The 8,094-nt window shown below is 35.8% G+C and overlaps 1 long non-coding RNA gene across 2 annotated transcripts in view; it reads right to left on the bottom strand.

The window, feature by feature from the left end:
- Positions 1-5,109: 5,109 nt before the first annotated feature.
- The window catches only part of LOC111387016, a 5,251-nt gene continuing 2,266 nt past the window's right edge, over positions 5,110-8,094 (bottom strand). The window contains exons 2-3 of one of the 2 annotated variants that reach the window (XR_002701348.1): positions 5,460-5,510; positions 5,110-5,328 (exon numbers count right to left, since the gene is read on the bottom strand). This is a non-coding gene — a long non-coding RNA (uncharacterized LOC111387016). Of the gene's footprint in view, positions 5,329-5,384; positions 5,511-8,094 lie in introns of those variants that run through there. The other variant, XR_002701347.1, reaches the window with a different exon arrangement.

The following is an 8,094-nucleotide window of genomic DNA, read 5'->3' as shown; positions in this document are numbered from 1 at the left end:
CAATAGATTTGATTCAAAAGATCTTCTGTCAGGCTCCTTCTTTAGCCTCTCCCCTGCCTATCGAGGCTCCCTGCTTGAGGGGTTCAGTCTCATGGGTTCGTCTACAACATAGGTTCGGCCATATGATTCGACCACCTGGTTTGCATACGTGGGTCTCGTCTATATGGTTTCAACTGCACATGGGTCACATCTAGGGCCTTGTTAGAAGAGGTATAACAATGGAATGAGGAGTGTGAAACAGCTCTCTAAGGGCTGAAGAAGCACCTAGGAGAAGTCTTCTCTCTCGAAACCCAAAGAAGAAAAGGCTTTAATATTATACTTAGCTGTATCAACAGAGGTTGTAAGTTCAGTACTTCTGAAAGAAAAAGGTGGCACATAACTACCAGTTTACTATGTGAGCAAGGCCCTTTCACCCGCAAAGTCAATGTACACTGATATGGAGAAGCTCGCCTTCTCCCTAATGATTGCTTTCAAAAAGTTGAGGCTGTATTTTCAAGCCCACAGCATACAGGTGCTAACGAACCTCCTGCTTAAAAAAATCCTACAGAAACCGGATGCATCGAGTAGGTTAATGAAATGGGCAGTGGAATTGAGCAAGTTTGATATCTCGTACAAACCAAGGGCTTCGGTGAATGGGCAAGCATTGGCAAATTTTATAGCAGAGTTCGTCGAGTCTCAAGACATCAACATGGATGTAGAGTCGTCAGACCCCCAAATCTGGAACTTGTTTGTTGATGGATCTTATGGTGAAACATTATGCATCCATCTTACAAGAGGTCTTAGTTGATGCCACGTGTGGATTGTTGCCACATAAGAACTATGTCGTAGATTTGCATGGACAAATCAAGGACGAGGCTTGCCCATCAAGAATGATACCTACCCCTCAAGAACGATGCTACCCGTCAATGATAAAGCCTATCCTTCAATTCAAGGACGAGCTTTCCTATCAAGAATAATGTCTGCTCCTCAAAGATGAGGTTGAACCCTCAAGAATGAGTCCAACCCCTCAAGATGGACGAGGCTCAATGAGGATGAAGCCTACCACTCAAGGATGGGTTGACCCCTTCTAAGTTCTAGCTTAAGTGATGAAGCTTTAGGCTAGGCGTTGCTTTTTAGTGACAAGTTCAATACTAACGCCTTAAAGATGTGGTAGTCGATCCTCATATGTCCTAGCCTGAGAGATGAAGCCTTAAGTGATGAGGTCGACACACATGCCTCAATAATGAAGCTGAGCATTACCTTTAATAATGAGGCCAACTCATGTACTGTGGAGTAAATCAAAGATTTTGGATTATATTTAACACTTGAACAAAATTAAGTGTGAGATGCCAACACGCAGGAGGCTTAAGCCAAGCGTAGGTGCTCAAACTAGAAAATTTCATATATAAGAGATTAAGTATGATCCATTTTAAAACCAGGAAACAAGATTTATTATTTCAAAAATCATAAATTAATTAAATTTTATTTATGAAATAATTAATTAAAAACATATTTCTTTAATTAAATATATTAATGTCACAAATTTATATATATTATTATTACAATTATGTTTTAATCACATTTACAAATGTCACAGTCACAAATCATAAATTTTATAAATCACAACTTATTTATTGATTACAAATTTATCAAATTAATGTCACATATAATTCGTTGATCACAAAATATTAAAATATGATGGTGAGTGGTGGTGATATTGGCGATGCTAATGAGGTAGTGTTAATGTTGGTGGTGGTGGTGGGTTTGGTGTTTGTGTTGGCAATGACATGGCGATGGCTGTGGCGGCGACGATAATCACAAATTATTTGATTGATTGTGACAAAAAAATTTGTTTAACGTGTGATTAATAAATAATATGTAACTTAAAAAAATTGTTAAATTGTGACTGATAACATACCATAAAAATCGGATCCAAATTTATCAGTGTCACCACTACGACCCCAAATCGAGACCCAAAATTCATCTGCGATGTAATGGTCACCACTCTAATCCAGTGTAGAGAGGTCCTCTCTCACATCCAGAGACATAGCTTTGTTGTGATGCCGCTTTAAGCTACGAGCTGTGACAGTCACAGGCTGCTCCGCACGTTTGGTGGGGAGGGAGAGCAACACTCGGGTGATGGAGGAGAGAGAGCAGAGGTGTATAGGACACATCACGCGGAAAGGGTGCGAGACTACGTTGTCGGTGGAGAAGAATGAGAGGAACTATCATAGATTGCAGACAATTGTGTTGACAATTACAGAATCGGGGAGATACAAGTATAGACAGATACAAGAGAAGAAAGCGGCATTGTCGGATTAGAGAGGGGTGGCAGGGACAACCACAATGGTGCGTTGGTTTGTGAGAAGAGAGAAGATGGAGAGAGGGGAAGAAAGTTGAAATGACTTTTAAGATTTGGGAAGAAATCAAATTGGGGTTGTGGGGTAGCGTGAGGTTAGGTAGACTAATTTAAATTTTGAATATAATAATAATATTTAAAACTTAAAAAAAAAACAACAACATGTGAATCTTATTTTTAAATTGAAAAGTTTAACTCTAGTAGTATATAATTTCCATCGCTCAAACATCATAAAGCCTTGCTAGGCCCAAGAGGAAAGTATGTAGTGAAAATTACACAAAATCCTAGTATTAAAATTATGAATTCTAAAATCGGGGGGAAAGTTTAACATTTTAAAAATCAGAAATTTTATTTTAATTAATATTTTTGTAAAATAAATATTTTTACTCACAAACCCTAATTCTATCTCTCACATTTCTCCATTCTCCCTCAAAAAAACCAGCCACCTCCTCTCTCTCTCTTTCTCTCAACCCTTTCCCGACAATACAACTTCGGCATCAGAAGCATTGCCGCCCTTCAAACTGATGAAGTTGAGGTGCGGCCGCCTGCATGGCAGCACGATCTATGGCCTCATCTATTTTAGCATCAGATCTGCAGTGCGCTGCCATGCTACGTCGTGCATGTCGCTCACATCACAATGATCTGTCTTCACCGTCGATGGTTGTAGCTATGGATTGGCTGCGACGGCGGTTGCGATCATAGTGGCAGTGGAGCATGGTAGAGTTCTGGTTGTAGTATGGTGGATTTGTGGAGTTCTATAGTTGTTGTACCATGATGGTGAGATGGCGGTGGTGATGGTTGTGGTGTTGCGACAGCGACAATGGTATTGGTGTGGTTGTGGCGATGGCCGTGATAATGTTGGAGTTGATTTTTGGTGGTGTTTGGATACGACAATTGTGGTGGTTTCCGATTGTAAAGAGTGTGGTGGTGGTAGCTTCCATGTTTTGAGGGTGGCGGTAGATGGTGATGTTCGTAGTAGTGGGTGCATGGCTGTAGTCTATCGAGGTGGATGTGCTGATTTTGTTTGAGACAGTGGTGTTATTGTAGGGTGGTGGTTCTGACGGTAACGGTGACGGTGGTGATACGGGAGGCAGTGGTTGTTTGGTGGTAATTACAGATTAATTGGTTGATTGTGACCATTAAATTGGTTAATTTATGACCAATAAGAAAAAATAAATTGTGACAAAAAATAATGTGTCCTAAAAATTAATAATTTGTGATCTATAATATTTGTGATATGTGACCTATAAATTAATTGTGATGCATAAATCTTTTATCTGTGACCGACGAACAAATTGTGATCTACAAAAGTTTTGAATTGTGATCGTAAAATAATTTGTGACATTATGAAAATTTTGATTTGTGATCGAAAAATAATATGTGACTAATTAAATTGTAAATCTATAACCAAATTGTATAGATCTGTAATCTTAACATATTTAATTAATAAAATTATAAATTAATTTTAATGAATATTTTATTTTTGAAATTTAAAACTTTTATTCTTACTTTTGAAATAGATAATAGTTATCCTCTTAATTATAAAATTTTTCCAATTATGTATGAAAGTTGATTAAACCTCATGCAATGAGCTAAAGATCAGCAAAATCTGTTATAAGATACCAAATAAGGGGCGGACCCAAGGGGTTCATGCAGGTCAAGTGACGCCTCAATTTTTGAGATTACATTTTTTTCGATAAGTCCTATTTGATATCGATTGAAATATAAATTTTAATCTAAATTAAAGTTAATAATTAATTTTAATAACATATTTCATGAAATCCTTAACTTTTTAACTTTTATCAAAATTTATTAAAAATTTGATTTTAACCCTCGCTAAATAGGGACAAAATCACAATAATTTTTTTTCCTTTTCTCTTACTCTATTTTACTCTCCCCTTCACACATTTTACCAAAACCTTAACCCTTCTAATTTTTTAAAATTTGTTTATAATTTTTCTACAAGTTATCACATTTACTACAAATTTTCAATTAATTAAATTATAAATTTACATTTTCTCCTATCCTATTTGTGTACATATAATGTGTCTGAAATGACTATATTCAATTTAACGAATTTTATTTATTTGATTGAGTATTGATTATATATTTTTTCTTTCGATCATTTGAATTGATTAAAGTATTAAATACACTATAATTTTTTTAAATATAATATGAATTTTCTTGTAATGAGTAAAATATTAATAAAATGATTCTGCGAAATCAAATGGATGAAAATTATGAGCAAAATATTAATGAAGAAATGTTTTATAAATATAAATCTACATTTTCTCAGATCAAGTATAAATCAATCAAAAATCATTAACAAAGTATTCGATTTGTACAAAATTTGACTATGTCCCCTAACTAAAAATTTCTACGTCGACCTTGCCAAATATCGAGAAAACCCTCTCAGTACAATTGCAGCCCCAAATAAATAAATTTCACCTTGCGACGTACAAGAATGACGGTATATGAGTCAGTTCTTGGATATGGAAGCAATTAGGCGTAGCTTTATGGGATGGAAAAAAATAAGATAGTTATGCGTGTCGTCCAGGTTCCAAGTAAAATATTCGAGTGCACAACCCTTGGCTTTTAAAAATTAATTATAGCATACAAAATGGATTAATTTACCAAATCTCAAGGTTCTTCATCTGCATTTTAAGAAAATATAAATAATTAGCAATCAGGAACATTTTTTAAAAATTTTGGCTGGTCGAGGAATTGAAAAAAATAATAATAAAAATAAATAAATAAATATATTGTCTTCATTATTCTTAAATTGGTAAGATAGAATAATTTATGATTATTTAAGTTATTTGCGCTGTCAAAGCTATTTTAAACCATTGGCTGAGGAGATATGCCTCGTATCTCATGCAGACAAGGGAACTGCTCCACCATCTACTCAGTTTGTCTTCTTAATGTAATCAATCTGCCCTCTTGATCATTCACAATCGTTGTGTGTTTACCTTTCAGATTCCATGCCACATCTAAAACAATGACAATCACAATTGTAAGAAAAAGTAAAGAACCAAAAAGATAATAATGAGATGATGTGAGAAGTTGTAAATGAAACGGAAATTTCAATCCAATGAAACAGAACTGCCAACAGAACATATACCTAGGCGCTATCTTGATACAAGATGGATGAAGTTCAAGAAGTGGCTCGTTTCTGCATTCAAGAAATTGCACAATCAGTAAAGAAGATGATGATAGTTATAAAGCACAAAGCATAGCCAGAAAACAAGACCTCCGCACCATCATGATCTCAAATTAGTGAACCATATCTCGTCCTATCCAATAATATGCATGAATGAACAGGAAAATAGTCTCTGTCAGTGCCCCTTGATTCTACAGGAGACTTCCAAAACAAATTTAAAACTGAAATCAAATAAAAGTTAGTTGGCTCCGAACATTAGAACCCAGCTATAAACATGTCAACATGCAATCTCGTATGAAATCTAGATGCTACTCAAAATGACGAAGCCCTTTGCCTTGACCCTTTACTAGGTTGGAATTATAAAGCTTACCTTATTTATTATTATTAAATGGAAACAGGCCTTTTCAGCTTGCAACATGCTCATAATTAAATTATAGTGTAGCAGACCATTTGACTCTTTTGTTATTCATGCTCGCATTGCTTCGCTATAATACATGCATATCCTCTTGCAATTCACAGATATACATAACAATAACCAGCATGGTAGATCATGTGCATAGTTGTGATAAGGACAAGTCAAATATATAAAACTTTCCAGGTGTAAGAAAGCCTACCACATGGATTTTATATATTTGGTCCAATTTCATTAACCTTTCAACACAAATGTCGTAATAGAAAAAAAATCCAAGAACAGAGTAAACAGAAGAGAACATCTCGATGAAGTGTGCGACATGACTTGCACAGACCTTTCGAAGATGTGCAATTGGCACGAACTGAACTGAAACTGCAAAATGCATGCACACATCAACTAAGTATAACTAGTGAAAGTTGAAAATGAAATCAAACAATTTCTCAAATCTCACCTGATTATAATTTTTGTTTACTGATAGATAGTGACAAAATTTAAAAACCAAATGGCAGGACTAGTCTCTTTCTCACCTTTGTTTTGACCTTTTCAATTTTTGCCAATATCTTGTTTCAATCAATTCCGACTTCAAAAAGCGCATTATAGGCCTCTCAATATATGAATTGCTACCAACTTAGTAGACCACATATAATTTTTCCTCCACAAATACTATACCAGAAAAGATTTGCTTCTGTGTCATTATTTTCATTTCGTCCTCACCTAGGCATCTAAGTTGAATGAGTTCATTGTACCTATATTAGAACTCTATGAAATTCTACTGTAACTTAAAAATCTAAAACCGCAATATTTAGCCATATTCAGGAAAAATTAATGTACATCATTGGCCCATGTAGCAGAATTTTTTCATGCCCAGCCCAACTCAAGAAACTCATCATCATAGCCTACGGAGAGGACAGAAAAGGCAAAAGCAGAATTGTTAGGAATCCAATCACAGAGCATGTTTGGCTTAAGCTTAACTAACCTTACTTTATAAGCCATTCTTTCTGCCGGAAAACACAGTCACATACTGGGAAATGATTTCAATTAACAACTGCTGGCATAAAAAGGGTTGTTGATCTGTTCTTTGTGAAATCAATGGCCAAAAGAGAGAACAGCCACCCTTCAGAAATATGCAATCCCACCTTTGCCTTATTCTTGAGTTTGAATTTTAGCAAGCAAGACTTGGATCCATTTGGCATGACTTTCGAAAAGTCAAACCTTACTTTTAAGAACAAAAACTGCTTTTGGACTCTTATGGTTAATTTCATAAAAGTGCTTCTAGTTNNNGGGGGGGGGATCTTTTGGAAATTAGTTTTTAGGCACTAATTAAAGTAGCTTTCTCAAGAACATCAAGAAGCAAAAGCCATGCTAAACGAATCCTAAAGCGTGTTTGGAAAAGCTTATAAAGTTCACTTTAGGCTCAGATTTGAAAATAGAAGCAAAGAGAATGAGACACGGCCATGGTTGCAAAAGCCCAGTTGCATGTGAAAGAAAAAGAGAGAACACCGTCAACCTCCCTCCTCACAGAGCCATTAAGGTTCGCCCTGCCAAGATACCGGTCCTGTTTTCCCATGCTCGACCCAACTAAAAGAAAATATTCCTCACAGCCTACACGTGTTAACTAAATTAATGTTCAGTAACCCAGTTAAGATTACGCTGAAAGTTCAGTGACTGCTGATGATATATACTCTTTTTTCCAATTATACTAGTTACGCACATAGAACAAATACAGATACAGGAAGCATAAAAGAGCTGTTGATTTTTATGAATGGTCATTGGCTAAAACGAGAGGGGCAACCACCCTTTAGAAATTCCCATCTCTGTTTCGCCTCTGAGTTGGGACTTTTGAAGGAAAATCTGCTCAACAGAGACCTCAATTTATACTGAGGGCTGAGAGAAGACAAGCCCAATAGATCTAAAGCATGATTTTACACAAATAAATCTGATATTACCATTCCAAGTTTAGTGATGAAGATTATGACTTATCCTGTAGAAATCCTGCAACACTAACATTGGTGCCAAGGCAGTGATGAAGATGTCTCCCTTTTGAGTGCAATACGAGGGAAGAAAACCATTAGCTGCTTGTCACCCTTCCATAGCTATATGGTCTAATGGATGACACCACGAAAATTTGGCTTTTAATTGGGCTATACATGGCTTATTAGCAAAACACCAAAATCTTACATTTGC

This window comes from Olea europaea, unplaced genomic scaffold, assembly GCF_002742605.1.
Source record: "Olea europaea var. sylvestris unplaced genomic scaffold, O_europaea_v1 scaffold3842, whole genome shotgun sequence".
NCBI lineage: Eukaryota > Viridiplantae > Streptophyta > Magnoliopsida > Lamiales > Oleaceae > Olea > Olea europaea.
This window is presented reverse-complemented; position numbering and strand designations above follow the sequence as displayed.